Source organism: Triturus cristatus, chromosome 7 (assembly GCF_964204655.1).
Source record: "Triturus cristatus chromosome 7, aTriCri1.1, whole genome shotgun sequence".
Taxonomy (NCBI): domain Eukaryota; kingdom Metazoa; phylum Chordata; class Amphibia; order Caudata; family Salamandridae; genus Triturus; species Triturus cristatus.
Window position 1 is genome coordinate 1,531,954,475 of NC_140590.1, and position 8,791 is coordinate 1,531,963,265.

The window sequence follows — 8,791 nt, forward strand, 5'->3', positions numbered from 1 at the left end:
GCTGCGATTGTGCTTAATCCCTTTGTGAACCAGCTGATTAACACCTCACTCTCTCTTGCTTTCATGCCTATTGACTGAAAACAGGCGCTGCTTGTTCCACTTATGAAAAAAACACTCTCGACCACCATCTCCCTTGCAGTTATCGCCCTATCTCTTTGCTCCCTGCAATTACCAAAGTCTGTGAAAAAAATGGTTAACAAGCAGCTCACATTTTTTACTGAACAGCATGGCCTTCTCCACCCTGCACAATCAGGTTTTAGGATCACTTACAGTACTGAATCGGCCCTCGGGGAAGTAGCAGAGGCTATCCGTGAGACTTTGGAAGTTGGGGGCAGGGCCGTCTTGGTCCTGCTAGACCTCTCGGCTGCTTTTGATACTGTCCCCCATTCCCTTCTCCTTGCCCGTCTACATAACCTTGGTATTATCGGCACTGCTTGGGAGTGGTTGAAATCCTTCCTGGAAAAGAGAACTCAACAAGTCTGGATTCCCCCTTTTGTGTCATCATCTCAAGATGTGCTAACAGGAGTGCCTCAGGGGTCTATTCTTAGCCCCTTGTTATTTAATCTTTACATGACTCCTCTTATTCAGCTGGCTGAAGATCTGGGTGCCAAAGTAGTTGCCTATGCAGATGATACGCAACTCTTGTTTACCTGGAAGAAACACGAGGCTGACACATCTCATGTCAAGGCTTGCTTGGCTGCGATATTCAGCTGGCTTCAGTCGGCTCAGTTAAAATGTAATGCAGTCAAAACTGAGATTCTCTTCTTTGGGGAGTTTCCCCCTTTGTTTTGGCATTACTTCTGGCCGGCTGAGTCCCCCTGCCCCTCCCCTTCTGGCTACCCTTTGAAAAATCTTGGCATCTGGTTTGATGGGAAACTAAGTTTTAGTAACCAGATTGGTAAACTTACTGGCACTTGCTTTGGTATTTTAAAACTTCTCCGTAGATTTTTGCCACTTTTGCCTCTCTCTGCTAAAGAAACAGTCATCCGTGCTCTGGTCACGTCTCGCATAGATTATGCAAATGCACTCTATGCCGGTGTGCCAGGTTACCTTCTGGACAGACTTCAGGTGGTTCAGAATGCCGCTACTGTAGTACAGGTTTGCCTTCATTAACAAGGAGCGCGTTCCATCATGAATGCGCTCCTTGTTAATGAAGGCGAACCTGTACTACAGTAGAGTACATGCCTAAAAGAGGAACTCACGTCTGGAGTTTTCTTTAGGGCAACGGAGTGGAGAGATGGTACGAGTGACTCGGGCTCCCACATGTCATTTTATAAAACGGCACCAGTGTCCAAGATTTGTGATTGATGACCCTGTCCTGACGAAATTGCCTTGAAGGAATGTTGGCAATGAAACATGTCGGCTGAGAAATAAAATGGTCTTTGTAAATGCAGCCGGTTTTAAATTCTGAATAAGTGCAAAAGGAAGGAATAAAGTTGGAAATTGTGCTACTTACTTCAGTTTTATTTTCACAGGGTCTCGTCCGTGTGTTAGTCGTGAGGTACACATCACAGTGGTATTATAATTTTCTGCACTAATTTTTGGGACACATTTTTATTTCAATGCAAGATGGTTACCAATGATGAGAAAGTTAGCATAGCTGGTGAGTACCAATCAGCAAGCTCGACTGGTGGTGCGCACGTGAGGTGCCATCTTGCTCTTTCACAATTTTTTGTAAAGGCAACACTTATATTGTTGTGACCTGTGTAAGATACACTAATAAAGCTACACCCCTATATATATATATATATATGGGGTATGTGGTTATTGACTGTCATTTGCAAAAACTTTGTTTTATAAAAATGTAGGAAATAAAGTGGAAGGACACTACCTCTTATAAAAGTGAGGAGTGATAGGAAAAAAGTGATGGAACTCCCGCCTCTACTTATATGAATACCCTCAAAAAGAGGAGCCTTGAATGAACAGGTCTTTGTGTTTGTGTTAATGTTCTCAATTAACCAAGACACTGAGCACTTGGCTTTTATTATGATGCTGGGCAGAAAGCCATCTGACAGCTCGTCGGAGGCTTTCCATCCGACATCATAGGTTTCCGTCCGACCGGCGTATTATGATACTGGCGGCTGGAGGGAAACCCGCAGGGGAAATCTGCTTTGCTTCTGATGGGCTCTTTGCTTCTGACGGGCTCACTGAGCCCATTGGGTGGTGGGCGGAATAGTAATCCAAAATTGACAGCCTCAGCTCTGTCGACGGGATTATGATGTCGCTTTCCGCCTGCCCTTTCATGGCGGTCCGCCCACCATAAAAAGGCAAGCAGAAAGTAACTTTGGGAGCCCCTAGCTGGGCCCCCTTCCACCCTGGTCCTCCACAATAAGGCCTGGGCGGGGGCACCATCATCCCTGCACCATGTCGCAGGAACCGTATGGTGCCTGCCACACATTGCAGGGATACTTGTAAACATCAATTTTTCAATTACAGCTTGTGCTGAGGCCCTTTTACGGCCAATGTACAAGCTGCAATTGAAAAATTGATGTTTCCGACCGCCGATAGAGCGGTCGCATCCTAATACTGCTGATGGAACCACTGAATAATAGTTGAGCCGTTCCATTCCGCTATGGTGTCAGTCGTACGCTCGTTCGACCGACATCGTAATCAGACCCGTAGTCTGTGATGAAAAGTTTGCTTCCAAAGTGTATGTGATGATCCTTGTAGGCTTAGAAGAGCAGTCATGGATGGTGGAATAAGGCTGAGTTCAAAATACTTATCCCAGCTGCAATAAAAATGTTATCGTCCATGTGGGCTGTGAGATTTTGTAAAGATACAACACTTTAATAATATCTCAAAAAATGAATGGATATCACAAAATCATTATGAACAAAGAATACTCATAAAAATGAGAACAAAAAAACAATACCAGGACAGTGACTGGTAAGCAGTAGATTAGTTCATATAGTTTTGGCAAATATGCAACATTATTTATCGCCGCCCAAATGCATTTAATATAGTAGTATATTGGAACACTCCCCGCAAAGCCCAGTTTTTACAGTAATGGTTTGCAACTTTAAAGATAATGTTTAAATAGTCTTCAAAAAGAAAAGCAATCCAGGGAAGTAAAGTACACAGTATGTATTTGTTCCAGTGGCAGGGCCCTCCCCATTCCCCAGCTGATGGTGTTGAAAGAAGCACCACTGCTGGGTTTGGGAAATCATCTGGTAGAGGTGGAGATCAGAGGACTTTGGTCTCTGACAGAAACCCAACTCCATATCAGTTCTGTTGTAGTTGTGGAGAATTAATCTAGCTCTGAAGGCTTTCCTGCCATCTATCAAGAGGAGGCTAATGCAGGTTGTGATGGATCACACCGCTGCCATGTGGAATTGCAACAAGCGGGTAGGGGGGGTCCTGTGCCAGGAGAATCTGAGCCTCTGAAGTTGGTTGGAGCCTATGGGAATTTTCCTGACTGTGAACCATCTGGTGGGATCCTTAAATGCTAGAGAAGACGAAGTAAGTAGGTGGCATCTGGCAGATCACTATTGACATCTACATCCCGAGGTGACTCAGAGCATCTTCCAACAGTGGTGAGAACCCTGGTTACATATTTTCCAACCTGCTGAGAATGTGCAGTGTCAAACATTTTGCACCTTAGAATTTCTACACGCACACTTGCTAGGAGATGCATTTCAGCTGAAAAGAAACACTGGACTCCTGTACGCCTTCCCACCTCTGCCCTTTCTTTCTGACGGCCTAATTCACAATGGTCAACTGAGACCTGAAGTCTAAGTTTAGGCCTGAAGTCTAAGTTTAGATCTGAAGGCGAACTTTAGACCTGAAGAATAACTGTAGACCTGAAGTTAAAGTTAAGACCTGAAGTCTAAGTTTAGATTTCAGGTCTAAACTTGGACTTCAGGTCTAAGTTTACCTTTGTGTATTGGGCCCGCTGTTCTGAATTAATCCTTACCGACTGGGCTCAGATAATTCTAGTGGTTCCAGATGGGCCAGAAACGTGTGGTACTGAGATCTTCTGGGCACCTTGAGATCTTCTGTCACAGCAGCAAGGAAGGGTGTTCCACCGGAACCTATGCAATCTACACCTCCAAGTGTGGAGATTGAGTGGTGTCAGTTGACTACATTTGATATGTTGCCTTAAGTGGTGGATGTCATCCTCGCTACCAGACACCCTTCCATGGAACCATTAATTTCAGGAGCTGGAACAGATATATGACCTGGTATGGTACCTGTATGATAGACCCTTCAAAAGTCATGTTTGGCAGATGTTCTTTTCTTCTTTTTATCTTTTGAACAGCAAGCCCTTGCAGCAGGAGATCAGCTTTTCTACATTTGCGAGTCTGTTGCACATGATCATCTTTTGCATGGTGTACCCCCAGATTTTTGTGTTGACCCTTTCTTGCTAGCTGTAGAATCTCTGAGCACTTTACTCCTGCAACTCAGTGTCTGTGCTCTATCTTTCAACATGATGAAATTCAGATACCACTAGTTGGCATATTTAACTTACCAAAAAGTCCCTAGTATATGGTAGAGAGTGTACCAAGAACCTGTAAGTTAAATACCATTAGTGGTCTGCAGCACCCATTGTGCCACCCACTACAGTAACAGTAACAGTGCCAATGTGAATGCAGGCCTAACATTTGTAACCTGGCTGTGCAGTTTTAAAGCTGAAAATTCAACCTGTCAAAATAAACCCTTTAGACTGGCCTGAAACTTCTTTTAAATAATACTAAGTCAGCCTCAAGTATGTCCTATTTAAGCCCGGGCAGGCAACCCTGCTCCGCCAGCGTAGTTTTGCCTACTCCGGGCTCCGTTGAGAACGTGGAGTCCAGGCTAAACTCCGACTCCATGGCGGAGCAGAGTTATCCGGCCCCTCCACCCTCCCTAATTTAATTATAATAAAAAGGCACTTGCCTGCCGTGGCTGCCTCCACCTCACCATGGTCTCTCTCTCCTTCCTCGTCCTTGTCCATGGAAACCCCTACGTTGTACGTCTTGCGCTTGCACAAGATGTACAACGTAGGGGTTTCCATGGATGAGGACGGCGAGGACGAGGAAGGAGAGAGAAAGCTCAAGAAGTATAACGTAGGGGTTTCCATGGACGAGGACGAGGAAGGAGAGAGAGACCATGGCGAGGAGGAGGCAGCCACAGCAGGGAAGGGCCTTTTTTTAATTATAATTAAATTAGGGAGGGTGGAAGGGAGCAGAGCGGAGTTCCACTGAGTTTATTTCCAACTCCGTGGAACTCCGTGTAGTGGCACTACGCCAGCTCCACCCGGGGTTAGTCCTATTGCCCATAATAAAGTGTGTATGGTGTTTAAAAGTAGGACATGTAATAATTTAATGTTACACGTGTCTTTACAGTGAAAAAAACACGAAAACTATTTTCATTGTAGCAAGGTTGACTGTTTCATAGGAAATCATTGGGATGCAATATTAAATTTAATAATGTTGATTCCAGCTAGGAAACAGTTATACATTGCATTCTTGGACTTTTTAAAATATTTATTACAAGCCCAACTTAATGATGAAGTTGGACTTGTAACAAATATTTTGGAAAGGGTACCTTTTCCCTGCCTAAAGACTCTGGAGGCCCATTTGAATGAGCTTAAACTGTTAGCGACCAGCTGAATAGCCCCTTTGTTGAAGTGTGAAAGCTGCTTCTAGTGTAGGGTAGAGGTCCTGGGTTTGGGGACTTGTTATGGTACCTCTGGAAGGATGACCATCTGGGCTTCAAAGAGGCATACTCTGTCATAGGCAATGTTAGGCAATGAGAGCAGGCACCGGGGCAGGGCCCATATTTGCTCTACCAGTCAGGCAAACACCAATTTCAGTGGGAGAAGAGCTGCCCTGAGAACTGGTTTAGCGTGACCACGGGACAGGGGTTGCTCATACTCTATTCACACATTGGGGGGCATAGGAGCTCTGCACAAGGGAAGAAAGGTTCTGCCATCTTGGTTTTAGGTAGAGAGTGGCATTGTGAGATAGTTTGCCTTAGTGTTCACAGGAAATGCTATGAACGTGGGAAAGGTTACCCATGGGAACTCTTGCCCCATTTGTTATGTAGTGGCGTGGAGTTTCCCCCATCCAGAGGCTAGGGCCAGACATAAAAGTGGCATCCCCAATCACTTCCTCCAAAAGCTTTCTGGAACTGTGGAAGAACAGAAGAGGATTGGACCTGTTGTCTCTGACCTGAGAAGAGCCTGGGAGACTGGACATGCTCTCCCTCTTTTACCCAGGACAAAGAAGTGAATTATAATAGTCTTAAGGCTGACCTCCTTTTCTATCTACAGGAACACAAAAAGCTACAATTAGCATTTTCCGCAACTACCCAGCTGATTCGTTCCAACTGGACCTGCCCTGGACCCTACTGCTGGCCTCTGCTGGAGTGAGGTTTAACCCCCAAGTGTTTCCGCTCCCATAACTTGTGTCACGGTGTATTCCTTCTAGCATCTCCTGAAACCTGGGACTTAAAATCTTTAAAGACCTCCAGAGACCAAACTGCCAAGCCAATCCGACAAAGGTGCATTGCCGCTGGGCCAGAGATTCAGGTTGCTCCGAGCTTTTAGACAACCCCAAATCCCATACACCGGATCTCACAGAGAAGGTATCTGGCCACATGAAGCCCTCTTTGCCTCCAGCCTGTGTCCTGCTGGAAGAACTGAGCTCCAAAAAAGTGACTAAATCCTAATGTAGAAATCTTCACCAGACAAAGACTCCAAAAGTATTGACTAGTGAGGAACCATTTCTGGCCATGAAATTCAAATGTCTCACATTTGGAGCTTTTCCACCAAAGGTCGACAACTTCACCAAGACCTCGTCCAGTCGCTATTGGAAGATGTGGAGTCATCTATGGCCACAGCCTGCAACCTTGCCCGCCTGAGCAATTTTGACTTGTAGTTCAGTGACTAAGTCCAAAGGGAAAACTACCAACTAGGTTGAACCAGGTTGCTGTTTCTGACCCAAGCTCCATCACGGTCAGCCTTAACTCGTGCCTAGCAACCGGTCATGTGCATCCAGATGACCGCAGTTGACGCTTAATGCTTTTTGGCACTATTTTGAACTTTAAACTTAAAAAATTCATACCTCCAGTGTGTTCTGTTTCGACTTTAATACTGATTAGTTACTGCCTACATCTTTACAACGTGCCTCTAAGTTAAGCCTGTCGCCACTGTGCGACAGTTACCAGGGGGTTGAGTTTAGGTTAATTTTGTGATTTTAGAGACTCATCCTACCAATGACGGTGGTTATTACTTGAAGTGGGTACCCACCCTCCATCAAAAATGCCTCAATATTTTACAGTGATCAACCTTCCCTGTTTAAATCACCTGCTTTGACCACTTCTATAAAAGGTTTGACACACATTTCCTCCCACACCGTTTGTGATGCCACAGTGAGACCTTAATTGGGTCTTGATGTTTCTCACGTGTATACCGTATGAGCCAATGCATAGCTATTCGCTGTGACTACCGCCTGGAACTAGGAATTGCAGAAATCGCCTGACGCCAAGTTTGAACTCATCTATAACTTGGCTTGGCTGTAACCGGTCCATCTCACAGCATGGAAATAGATGCATCTCTCTCTTCTGTGACTACTACCATCCACCAGACATGAAAGATGCAAACCTGGTAAGACCACGCCCACTCCCTTTTCTGCAGCTACCTAACAGCATACCTTTACCCTCCCCCATATTAAATTATAAAGAATTAAGGATAGACAGTAGAGTCACTGTCAAATGAAGTAATGTTAACATTGCTTTTATAGGGGAATGCTATCAGAGAGTAGGCTCAGCGATAATGAGAGGCAACCTTTGTGGAACGAGGACACCCCCTGGTTCATTTCATTCGGAAGGGTGCCGACTGTTCTGCGTGGCGTGCTCCTCCGCGGCGCCAGACGGATGCGGAAGCTCTTCACCGAACCAGGAGCCTCTTTACTTATTCATCTCCCACGCCACAGGAGCACATGGGCTCAAAGTAATAATGTAGGGCAAAATCCGTCCGCGCACAAAATACTGCCGGCCAACTTTTCATGATTTGTTTTTCAAGCACTAAATCCTGTATTTACTAATGGATTTTGTGTGAGGAGCTGAGAGCCACCAAATCCCACAGTCCCCACTCTCATAAATATAAAAAGTGGATCTTTGCATCGCAGACAGCGGTCCTGCAGGGAGAGCGCGAGGAGCCTCTGAACTGAAAAGTTCCCAATATGCCACCCGTAATCAGGCCGTGGCGCAGTTCGTGAAAAATGGGTTCATTTGTATTGATTGCAAACCTCTGGTAGTCCAGGACATTATCTGCTACAGTGCTCCCAGGCTGAGGAAAGAACGCCTGCCAGTGCGCATGCCCAGAGATCACTATCTATCACCATTTTTTTGGCAGGCCTTAAAATGGCGTAATTGGTCTGCGTGCAAAGCTGTAATAAATGAACGGGCTGTGAAAAGCAATTTGTGTTGATGTACGACGCTGAGGTACATTTTAAAGTAGGCTATGCCCGCAGAGCCAGTGATGTACACTGGTAGGTAAAGACCATTGACAATTTACTGTACAAATGACTAACAGAACCCCCCGCCTTTTGAATGTCATCTGGAGACAACCAATATCCAAGCCAAGGTATGCAAGTAAAGTGAAAACACATTCCCATTGGTGGATGTTACGAAACTTTGGAAAGTTAAAGGGACAGTGCCAAAAGGCTACTTTTTTACTTAATCAATAGTTGAGAGAAACCAACTAATCCGACTGAAGATCCCTCGAGTGTTAATGGAAAAAAAAAGGAGGATCTCAATTTTGGGCTTGTCTGATAAATAGAAAGTGCGGTGCTGTTTCTCATCGGAG